Genomic DNA, 13,140 nt, shown 5'->3' with positions numbered 1-13,140 from the left:
TGCATAGATTTGGAGATGTGTGCTCAGAACTCCTTTATAGAAGTAATCTCATGGGTATAGAGTGCAATAGTAAGTTTCTGGAAGTAAAAATCTCATTCATTTTCTATACAGAGTGAGATATAAGCCTTTTAACACAGACATAAGAGAGACCTGAGCTCAGAGATTTAAAGAGATGATGTGTGCGTCTGCAAAAGCCACAAGTCAGTGGGATTTGTCCTTCATTTAAAAAAATAAAGTCATGTTTGATAGCACAATTCCCAGGATAGCACAAACAGAGAGGTTGATGTTACCCATGACTGAAAAATCTGGTCCAGGCTGGTTTTATGTTGGTTAGTGCTGGTTTAGTGCTGGTCTAGCTGGTGATCTTAAGCAAAACGGAGCTTGTGGGGAACATTTTATTTGTTTTAGCTATGATTATATTATTAATCAGTGTCATCTAACAAAGACAAAAAGGTTTCAAAGGATTTGTGTCCAGTTTTAAAGGATCTGTACACAGATCAGTTAAAAACGAGCTTGTGCACACTGCAAAACAAAAGCATTTAGAAATATGTATAAAAAATAAAAATGCCAAATAAAAGTTTGTTCGATAACAGGGGTTATGAGAAGAGCTCTTTCAATGGTACAGTTAATAACAACTTGATTATGAAAGTTCAAAATTGAAAGTTGTTGTTTTTAAAGACTTTCATGCACATTTGGCAACTGACGTGTCAAAATGCTGTCATTTACTGATTCCAAAAAGTGCACACAGTAAGAGTTGTCATTGCAGTCAGGAGCATGAAATATTAGACAACAGTGATAGCATGCACTGTCAACAAATTGCTGAAAGAATTAATTTAACAATTAATTTTCCTCTGGTGAGATATTGATTTATTTGCAGTTTATTTAATATAAGGCTGTGTGGCTGTGAGTCAGTTGTAGTTGTGTTTCTGATCGGCTCTGTTCTGGTTGGTTCTCTTATCTTCAGTGATTCTGCTTCTTAACCACATGTGTCATCATTAATGGTCAACCATAAAAAAATTAAATAAAAAATCTGAATCTACTTTATTTCACTAACTGCAAATCTGATTCATTGTTTACTCTCTATATTGGGGCCATATAAAAACTGAGCAGTGTTCGTTTAACACTGAGGATTTTGCTGTGTACAAGTAAACAAACCTGCAACGTGCATTTTCTTTATTATTATTTTTTTTTAAATTAATTGGAAAATTGTATTGGTCTTTATTTAACTATGAGAACACACTATAGAAATGTGATATGTAACACATATTACTTTTGTAATGGTCTTGCTGGGATGATACCAGCACTCAAAATATAACATATCATGCTGGGATCAAGCAAACCAGCAACCAGTATCCCATACTGGTCCCAGCGTGCAAAACAAAACATATGCTGGAGATCAGCAATGCTGGATATTTTAGCAGAGGCCATGGAAAAGATATATAGTCATATTTGTATATATCTGATAAATTAATACAAAATATATTGCATTTTATACTAATAATAAATGACTACAAGTCAAAAGTTGTACATTGTGCTGTAATATTTGATTCATGGTCATATGCTTCATGGGATGAGTAGTTCATTCCCTCTTAAACGCATACCTCAGGTCTTTAGTGACGCGGAATGTCATTCACTACTTTCCTCATTCATTTTTAAAGTTAGGCGTCAACCTTCTTAATATTCCTCAATCAATTCATTATAAACTTATATATAAACTTCATTATATATTTTCTGCACAACAATAATTGAATCTTTGATGACTGACTAAGTGCAATTCACAATGTCTGATAGACAATGTTGAAGTGACGTTTCACTCATAGTTACCGCAGGCAGAAAACAAAAGAACAGGCAAAAGAATCATCAGCAAAACTTGAAATGGCTCAGCAGTGTATTGCAGTGCAAGTACTAAACACAATCAAACATTATTGTCACTGTCACTTAATGGTGGATCTGGTGAAGAAGCTGTCAGCGATAAAAATATTGATTTTGAAGATGTTGAAAATGATAGTTTTGACAGTATGTTTGAGATGGTGAATATGAGCCAGATGCTGAATGTACTGGGAAATGAGCTCTGACGAAGACAGTGATGATGTTATAAAACATCTTCTCAAACTGAAACCTTCCAAGCTCCATAAGGTAACACTTTTTTTTTTTTTTTTTTCTGTAATTGTTACTCTAAAATCAGGAGAGTTTTATATTATCACGACAGGTATAGATCCAGGTCGCTAAAGGCATTAATATGTAATAATGATTGGCGAAACATTCATACATTTAAAGGTTAAACTAATTACATAGTCCTGTACCTTTCTACCGATTTTTTTCTTTTTTAATTCAATGTTATGAGGTTACGATTAATCTCAGAGCTAGTTTGTTTGTAAATGTAAATGGGGAAAATGAATATGAAAAATACTTCCAGAATGATGATAAAGTGTACGATCACTGTAGTGTCCCATTAGCGAGGAATGCAATGTGTCAGCAGCGTCTTCTGCTTTTTTCAAGTTGCCTTGTGGCATACGTAACTATTTCACAAGATGGCGATTTCGTTTGAATTGTTAAGATTTGATTTGTATGAAAACACACAATTTTTTTGAAAAATGTAAGCAAGATGATCCACATCTAAACCTAGCCGTCACTGGGGTGTAAGCAGATCGTACAAAAACATACATATGAGATCATACGAATTAGCAACCAATGAGCCAAAACGTAAAATAGTTATGAATTGCCGTGGGAGTGTGTTGTCACACCTGGATCCCATTGACTGCCCGCACACAAGCCAACGAGACTGTGCCTCGGGACACGCCACAGTAAAAAACAATTACATCCAGGCCGTTTATACAACCCTCCTGCTAACATCCTGAACACACACATATTAACAAACTGAAACAACATGCTCTGACACAAAGTTTTGAGTTACATGATGTATTGTTCAAAACTTTAATCCACTTTAATACTTCTGTGACAAGCAGTTCTCTGCATAGGGTAAACAGGCTGTATTATGGCTCACAATTTTTTCCCAAAACTCTGCATCTGGCTGTGTTTAGCGCAAAGAGGTGATGTTTTTAACAGACTTCTGTCACATGTTAAAGGTGCCGAGAGGACCTTTGAATCTGTGCAAGCTTTTACTAAACTTTTTTAATGCACTGCAGATGCTGATGGCGGCTAATAACCGTGTGCCAGAGGATAATATATCTGGTAAAGCACAAGATGCAATGCCGTGCCAATTTGTCTAAGATGAAGACCATGGTCCAGGACTGCCATAAAACTCATCAACTCTGCAAAATTTAATGGCTACGTATTTATTCATGCTGACAATGAATAAAAGCAAGATGACTAGGTGAGGGTGGTAACGCCAAAATCATATATACCAGTTTACAACGTATAGGCCTATATAACAAAGTTATAAAAAAACTGGTTTATAATATATAATATTATATAATTATCTAGAAATTACCATTTTTAATAAAAATAATTAAATACTTGAAATTAAATTAAAAGGATAGTTCACCCAAAAATGAAAATGTTGTCATCATTTACTCACCATCATGTTGTTCCAAGCCTGAGTTTCTTTTTTCTGTTGAACACAAAAGAAGATATTTTAAAGAATGTTGGTAACCAGACAGTTGACGGTAGCCACTGACTTTCATAGTAGTATTTTTTACTATGGAAGTCAATGGCTACTATTACTGTTTGATTACCAACATTCTTTAAAATATCTTATTTTGACTTCAGCAGAAAAAAAGAAACTCATAAGTTTAGAACAACTTGAGGGTGTACAGCCTAAGCAATGACAAAATATTTACATTTTTGTGTTAACTATCCCTTGAAAATGAAATGAAATACTTCCAAATTAAATGTATTTGATTTTCTTTTCTTTTTTTTATGTGGAACTTGCTAGAAGCAAACCTAAATTTAGATGTATTCATAACAAATGAATTACACATCTGTCATCAGTGCATATACAATTTTTAAACATATACAACAGTTTAAAACTAATATTATAAAACATATTCTGACTGTAATTTTTGATTGGGTAAGTTACATTAGCTTGTGACACATTAACTTAACATTACCACAAACAACTAAATTTTGCATTGTGACAAATAATCACACTGTTCATCATGGTCTTAACTTATTTGGAACATGCTCTGAATTTTTCACATTGCTCTGTGTTTCTGTTGCCCTCACATGTAAATATCATAAAGCAGTCCTGCCCTCTGATTTGTGCATATATACCAAGAAGCTGTATAGCTAAATTTCAACCAGATGACACATTTGTACTGTGCCTGTATGTAACGCCTAGCCATTGTTTGAAACATCATATTCAAATTCACACACACAAAACTGTTTTACGCGTTAGTTCTCTGCTCTGCCCCCTCTCCACCTACGGTACATATAACTCTTCCTCATTTAATTTTTGGCAAAAAAGGCTTGGGTCTTGCCTGCTAGCTTTACAAGCTGTTAGAATTGTAGAAGCCATCTTGTAAATGACCAATTAAATGAGAAGAGATCACGAGAGACTGCATACCTGCCCGGAAGGAGCCATAAAACCTAATAAGGGGGGGAAAAGTTGGCCCCTGGCAAACACTGCTGAGGATAATTACAGCAGGGGAATTATCTCCCCTATTCCTTCCTCTTCCATCACAGAAACTTACTGAACCAAATTCACCACGTTTTTTTTTTTTTTTTTTTCTTCTCATGTTTTACGTTTATCAGTTTTGCAGTTATATACAAAGTGGGTTGTTACTTATGAAGTTGGGGTATAGGGTTATATATATATATACTTGTAATTTATATATACCAAGTATACTTTACTTGTAGTTTATGAGTGAAAATTGTAAATCCTACACATACATACATACATACATACATATACATGTATGTCAGTTTCGAACAATAATTTTTTTTATTTTTTTTACAGTAAAGATGAAATTTTATGAAATTTTAAGGATACAAGTGGTATTTTCTGTCTTGTGGGAAGTGCTATGGATTAAACTGTGTCAGCCCCAATTCCAAAATGAATGTGGAAAATAAAGGTAAAACAAATAAATAATAATTCATATCAATTATAATTCATATAATAATTCTTGATTCAGGTCATTATAGTGTTAATAATAACAAAAGAGCACACAGTACCATAGTGAATGCATTAGGAACAGTTCACTTATGGCGCTTTTCCATTACCAGTACCAGCTCGACTCGACTCGACTCGCCTCGACTCAGCTCGGCTCGGCTCGCTTTTCGCTCCGTTTTCCATTGCAGATAGTACCTCCACAATAGTACCTGGTCGTCATAGCGACGCCGCAGGAAACTGCCGTGACTTAATCTTTTACGCGAGACGCGCGAGACACACCCGCTACCTACACACACAGGACAATGGAGGAAATCGAGTGTATGCTGTTTTTGGATGTTTTTGTTTTTGTTTTTGCTGTTTTTTATTCAGGGTACTGCGTCTGGCGCGTGCAATGATGACGCAGTGAATAGTGACGATTCTCTCTGACCAATCAGCAGTCTGCCATGATTTCACGTCACATTTTAGTATCGCCTCAGTTCGCCTCAGCCCGCTTATGGCGCTTTTCCATTACCAGTACCAGCTCGACTCGACTCGGCTCGCCTCGACTCAGCTCGGCTCGGCTCGCTTTTCGCTCCGTTTTCCATTGCAGATAGTACCTCCACAATAGTACCTGGTCGTCATAGCGACGCCGCAGGAAACTGCCGTGACTTAATCTTTTACGCGAGACGCGCGAGATCGCCTCAGCTCGCCTCAGCCCGCTTAGAACCTCGCCGGAGGTGGTACGAAAAAAAGTACCTGGAAGCAGGTACAGGTACAACTTTTACACAGTGGAAAACCAAACAGAGCCGAGTCGAGTCGAGCCGAGCCGAGCCGAGGCGAGCTGGTACTGTGTAGTGGAAAAGCGCCATTAGAACTTCGCCGGAGGTGGTACGAAAAAAAGTACCTGGAAGCAGGTACAACTTTTACACAGTGGAAAACCAAACAGAGCCGAGTCGAGTCGAGTCGAGTCGAGTCGAGCCGAGCCGAGGCGAGCTGGTACTGTGTAGTGGAAAAGCGCCATTAGACTAATGTTAAAAGCATTATCAAAGGAGGCTTTTCTCTCAACCAAGAAAAGTGTTTCTGATTTCAGTTTTGTATCATGTTACTTGCTTAATTTAGAAATTGCTTCAAGAAAGGAACAGATAAAAATGCATTGCAATGTCACACTTCATTGAAGTCTATATCGTTTTTTAACATATGGTACTAAAAGATCATATGAAATTTGTGCTGTTCACAGAAATCTTGTGTCTGTTTGGCGGAGCTTAACAAAGTGTCAATTATACAACAACAACAACAACAACACAATTATTAATAATAATAAAACATTTACAATTGTTTCAAATAAAGTATTGCATGTCACATTGCTTGAAATGTCATGTCAATTAGCGTGTGTTCCTTCAGAAAGAACAAAAGAACGGAACATGGCCAGTAGATCTACAGGATGTTATGAGGAATCATTATTGCTGGCAAAACTAAAATAGAGTGGGACTAAAATTTTTAAGACAACTCTGAAGATAAGTAGAGATATCAAAGCTGTAGTCTAGTACAGTGGTGCTCAAATCTGGTCCTGGAGGAATCTCCTTGAGGAATCAGCAGTAAAATCAAAAGGAGAAATAAAAAATGTGCAGTGCCGTGGTAGTCCAGGACCAGTACATGCTCTGATAGAAACTTGATTGTTGAAAGTGATTGTTTGAGTTTGGCTCTTGTTAATGCAAATCTTGCTTTTATTGCTAAGGACAATGGAAGAGGTATTTCCTGATGGAAAAGGCAGCAAAATAAAAAAGTAACATGATGGGTAGAAAGGTTGTAAAAACAAAAATTAGAGTCAGTGGATATAAAATGTCTACACAGGTTTGCTGTTTTTTGTGATGTAAAAAGAAAAAAAAAAGAAAAGAAAAGATAAAGATAAAGATAAACCATATCAGAACTTATGTATGTAACCCTCGTTCCCTGAGTAGGGAACGGAGACGTTACGTCAGTGACGACGAATGGGGTTTCGCTTAGAAAGCCTATCATATTCGAGTATATAAAACGAGCCAATGACAATGAAATGCCATGGGTCTGCGGAATTTGCATAGCGTAACTCCGCCCCACCTCATGGGTATATAAGGAAGTATGCCGGCAACATGCAGATATGTCTTCGCTGAGGAGCCGAGACTGAACTCAGGCGTTCCAGCGGTACAGCAGAAGTGGCAGGGAGACGTAACCCTACTCAGGGGGTTACATACGTAACCGAGACTTTCCCTTTCGTGGTCACTACGAGTTACATCAGTGATGACGAATGGGGTTCCCAGTCTAATCACGCCACCTCGGCTGTCTTCCAGTGCCCTGCGTAAGTCTGAGCTCCCTGTCGTGAGACTTGCACGGACGAAGGACTCCTACTTAACACAGGAATACCAAGGTACACTGGGAAGCATATCTCAGTGGAATATGCAATCATGCCCAGCCCGGAGGGGGGGACTTGGAATACACATATGACCCCGAGGGGCTGCATACGGAGTATCACTGGGGTGTCCAGCCGCAGGTGGAATATTTCAACCCCAGGGGTGGCAAGGTGGCTTGCCGAGGGAAAGACACATGCTCAGAGAGGCTTACAGTGGAAATACACATGTGGGGGTCGCCCAGAGGGGGAACCATGCACATGGAGGCACCTAGCCAAGCGCGAAAGCTGCCGGTGGCATAACTCTGGCATTGACGTCGACAGTGCTGGAGGAGACTCAGGGCTTATTAGGCTCACCTGAGGAATATATCGCACGTATCCCGTCCGTGGAGAGGAATGGCGAGCAACCGAACACAGCTGAGCAGAATCTAGTACCGGCTGGTTGAAGCAAGTACATGAGAAGAAACTGGCTCCAATCGGAGATTGTAGAATCTCACGAATGTGTTAGGTGTCGCCCAGCCTGCAGCTCTGCAGATGTCTGTTATCGAGGCACCATGCGCTAGAGCCCAAGAGGATGCCACACTCCGGGTGGAGTGGGCTGTCACACCAAGGGGGCATGGTCGACCTTGCTGCTGGTATGCCAAAGCAATGGCGTCCACTATCCAGTGAGACAACCTTTGCTTGGAGAGAGGCTTTCCCTTCAGCTTCCCACCATAACAGACAAAGAGCTGGTCTAAAGTCCAGAAACACTGCGTTCTGTCTACGTAAGCACGGAGGGCGCGTACTTTGACAGAGCAGTGCCAAGGTTGGGTCTGCCTCCTCCAAGGGCAGTGCTTGCAGGTTCACCACCTGGTCTTGAAAGGGTGTGGTGGGAACCTTGGGCACATATCCAGGCCGGGGTCTCAGGATCACGTGACAGTTAGCCAGCCCGAATTCCAGGCACGCTTCGTCAACCGAAAATGCCTGCAGGTCCCCTACACTCTTGATGGAGGCCAATGCAACCAGGAGCGCTGTCTTCATTGACAGGAACTTAAGCTCCACTGATTGCAGAGGCTCAAAGGGAGCACTCTGCAGGGCAGTTAGTACCACTGAGAGGTCCCAAGAGGGTACGAGAGAAGGGCGAGGAGGATTCAGTCTCCTCGCTCCTCTCAGGAACCTGATGATCAGGTCGTGCTTTCCAACGGACTTACCTTCTACTGCGTCATGATGTGTGGCAATGGCGGCAACATACACTTTCAGGGTGGAGGGAGACAGCCTTCGCTCCAACCCTTCTTGCAGGAAGGAAAGCACCACACTGATCAGGCATTTCGTGGGGTCTTGTTGTTTAGAAGAACACCAGTTGACGAAGAGGTTCCACTTCAACGCATAGGCATGTCTCGTGGACGATGCTCTAGCGGAAGTGATGGTAGCCACCACCGCTGGTGGTAGGGTACTCAAACCTGCCTCGTCCCATCCAGGAGCCACACGTGGAGGTTCCAAAGATCGGGACGAGGGTGCCATAGGGTGCCCTGTCCCTGAGAAAGCAGGGAGGTGCTGTCGCGAGGAGTACTAGTTCTGGGAATCAGGTGTGGTTGTGCCAATACGGGGCAACCAAAATGACCTGCTCCTCGTCCTCCCTGATCTTGCGCAAGGTCTGCGCAAGAGGGCTCACTGGGGGAAACGCATACTTGCGGAGGCCCTGCGGCCAGCTGTGCGCCAGTGCATCCGTGCCGAGCGTGCCCACGACCCAGCGGGACAGTCTGGGAAGCTCTAGCCAGGCTCCCAAGAACTGTACCAGCAGGGTCATGCAGACCACAGACATACCCTCGGTGGTGCAGCGAGGCAAAATTAGCCGCGTCCTGCCAGAGGAGGCCAGGGGGCGTCCCACGGGGGCGTGCTCTGGACATGTTTTGTCCAGAGCAGGACATGTTTTAAAGCCTCAGTCTGCTTCTGAGCAGTCGAGAACTGCTGGGCATAGTCCTCGACTGCACCGCCGAAGAGGCCAGCCTGGGATATGGGGGTGTCGAGGAAACGGGTTCGCTCGGCCTCCCGCATATCGGCCAGGTTGAGCCACAGGTGTCGCTCCTGGACCACACATGTGGACATCACCTGACCCAGTGAGCGTGTGGTCACCTTCGTTGCTCGGAGAGCAAGGTCGGTGGTGGCACGCAGCTCATCAAAGAGCCCTGGGTCAGTCCTCCCCTCGTGCATGTCCCTGAGCATCTGGGCCTGGTAGACCTGCAGAGTGGCCATAGCATGCAGTGAGGAGGCTGCCAGCCCCGCAGCTCTGTCGGCCTTCGCCACAAGGGTGGAGGAGAACCTACAGGCCTTGGAGGGGTGCTTAGGGTCGCCGCGGGAAGAAGCACTCTGCGGACACAGTTGCATCTTAACAGAGCGTTCAACCTGGGGAACCCCAGTGTACCCTTTGGCAGCCGCCTGATCAAGAGGAGGCAAGGCGGAGGAGGTCGCCGAGCGATCACGGGAAGACAGGGGTGCCTTCCAGGACCTCGTGACCTCCTCATGCACGTCCGGGAAGAATGGCATTGGGGTTGGATGCTGACGGGGATCAGTGGCCGCACCCAAAAACCAATCGTCCAGCCGCAAGCGCACTGGACCGGGTGGCGGAGACCACTCGAGGCCAATGGCCGTGGCTGCCCGGGAAAGCATGGCCGTCAGCTCGGGATCAGACTCGGACAATGCTGGCACACCTGAAGGCGGCAGCACAGCCGAATCCTCACTTCCCGAGGACTCACGCCCACCTTGTGATGCAGCGATCGAAGTCTCATCATCATCTGGAGCACCAAAAGAGACCCGCGGCACGCCGACAGACTGTACCGCGGGCTCAATCAGAGCGCTCTCGGGTTGCACTGTGCTAGAGGGGGGTGTGGTGCGTGGAATAGTCAGCGCTTTGTTCCACACCGTAACCCTCAGCTCACCCTGGCCGCAAGCCCGAAGTACCAGCTCTCGCGGAGCTCGTAGATCGGGGTGCGGATGAGGGGACTCTCCCTCGAACGAGGTCATTGAGTCTCGAACGCAACAGCACGATGGTCATGTTCCAGCAATGGGAACATGACTCATCCACAAATGCTGCCTTAGCGTGGTCAACGCCCAGACACGCAAGACAGCGATTGTGCCCATCAGAATCAGAAATGATGCGACCGCAACCAGAAGTGCACGGGCGAGGCATCTTTAAAAAGACGTGCCGCGTGCAATGCTCTTTTGTGAAAGGAGATTCTCCGCAGAGTGTTGAAGCGACCAGGGAGATGAACACACAAACACTGGTAAATCACTGCACAGATAAGCAGAAAATGTGCACTCGCTGGAACTCGCTGTCACACCAACACCTGGAGAGAGGCTCGTCTCGAAGAGAAATAGAAATGAACTCAGAATTGGCTGTGGAGTGAAGTGAATGAACTTGGCTCCGAAGCGAAAACATATCTGCATGTTGCCGGCGTACTTCCTTATATACCCACGAGGTGGGGCGGAGTTACGCTATGCAAATTCTGCAGACCCATGGCATTTCATTGCCATTGGCTCGTTTTATATACTCGAAGATGATAGGCTTTCTAAGCGAAACCCCATTCGTCATCACTGACGTAACTCGTAGTGACCACGAAAGGGAACCAGATTGACATATTTCAGAGAAAAATAAGTAAATAAAAACTTGGAATTACAAACTGCATAAGAATGCACACCCTGAAATAATACTTAGTTGAAGCACCCTTTGATTTTATTAAAGCACTCAGTCAGTGTGAATCAGCTTGGCATCGTGACTTTGGAATAACTCTTATTTGCAAAAACATTCCATATCTGTTGAATTGTGAGGGCATCTCATGTGCACGGCCCCCTTCAAGTCCCCCTCATAGATTATTTTTTTAATTTATCTTTGTTGATTTAGATGTGTTTTGGATCCTTCACATGCTGAAAGGTGAAAGTTCTATTCATTTTCAGCTTTCAAGCAGACGCCATAAGGTTCTGTGGCAAAATCGACAGGTACAGCTATTCATGATTCCAGCTAAAGAAAAGCAGCCTCAGAACAAGATGCTGCCACCACCATGCCTCACTGTGGTTATAGTGTTCTTTTGCTGTGCTGTGCTGTTTTTGTGCCAAACATACCTTTTATCATTTTGTCCAAAAAGTTACATCGTGGTCATTTAGGCGAGCTTGGATGTTTTTTTGTTTTTTTTTTGTCTGAAAAGTCTTGCGTTTTGCCACCCTGCCCCATAGACCAGAAAGATATCGAATACTGGAGAAAGTTGTCAAACGTAGGGAGCAACCAGTACCTGCCAGACAGAGCTGCAATTCTTTTAATGCTGTTGTAGGCCTCTTCTCAGCCTCACTGACTGGTTTGCTCTTTGGAGTTAATCAGAGTCAGGTCTTAATCATTAAGACGGGTGTGTACTATTTCACATAAAATAGCATTGCTTGATTATAAGTTCATTCTGAACAATCAATTATAAAAGGTTTTTTTTCCCCTATGAAATGGGTCACTTTGTTTTTTTAGTGCCATTCCATAGTTAGGGTTCAGGCTGAACTCAGAGCTCAGAGCCCTTCCCCCGGAAAGCACGCCAAATACGCATTAAACTTTACTCCCTCTAATTGTATGTAAGTGTGAACTTGTGAAATCAACAAAAGAATGGCTTCACCAAATAAAGAATAATGTTTTGAAATGGTCCAGCCCAAACCTGAATCCTATAGTAAATCTATAAGGACACCTGAAGACAGCTGTGCAAGGAGATGTCCTCGCAATTAAGCAGATCTGGAACATTTTTGCAAAGAAGAGTGGGGACATATCCTGAAGTCAAGATGTGCCATGCTGGTAGACTCCTATCCAGAATGAGTGCTGAAATCAAATTAAAAGGGGGCTCCAAATAAGTATTAGTTCAGGGGCGTGCACACTCATGCAGTTAGTAATTCCAAGTTATTATTTAGCCTATTTATTTATTTTTCTCTCTGAAATGTGTCACTGGTTTTTAAAGGGATTGCATAGATTATATTTGTTAATTAGGCCTAACTAAACTAAAGTGTATATGGTCTGCTATGATTTATCTTTATTTCATTGTTTACATCACAAATACCAGCTGTTATAACAGGGTGTATACCCTTTTTATATCCACTGTAGGATAAATGCAGTGAAGACTGTAAAATGATGTAGCAACAAAAAGACCAATCATAATTTGGTATGCAAATGCTACAGTGACATTACCGTTTGCTAGATTTTTAATGTGTAACAATGAAAGGGATGAACAATGAAAAACTTAAATCTTAAATTAGTTGAAAAGTATAAAGATTTAATGTCTGTACAATAAGTAGTTCAAGCTGAATTCATTTCTTAAACTTGGGTAGAAGAAAAATATTATGTCTAAGTAATATCAGTACAAGCACCATATTCACACTTATGAAAACAGTTACAATGCTTTCATCCATCATCACTGAAACAGACCTTGCTTTTAAGGTTGTATGGTTGAGTGGTTACAGCAGTTTAACATTAAACATCCATAATTCTTGCACATATAACAAAGCGCATCCCTGAACTCTGCTTCATTACAATAATCTTATGCCTCTCTGCACCTTTAAACAACAGGGATTCCTGTTGTAGGATTCCAAAATCAGGTGTAGTCAGATGTTTAGCTTTCTTCTGAAAAAAAAGAAAAAATGCCATCTTTACTTTATTTATAAATTAATATAAATGTCCTTTAGAGTTTAAATAAAATAGTACAGTTAATAGTTA

Source organism: Rutilus rutilus, assembly GCF_951802725.1.
Source record: "Rutilus rutilus genome assembly, chromosome: 11".
In the NCBI taxonomy this organism is placed as follows: Eukaryota; Metazoa; Chordata; class Actinopteri; order Cypriniformes; family Leuciscidae; genus Rutilus; species Rutilus rutilus.
The sequence above is the reverse complement of the archived record's forward strand: the minus strand, read 5'-3'. Positions refer to the sequence as shown.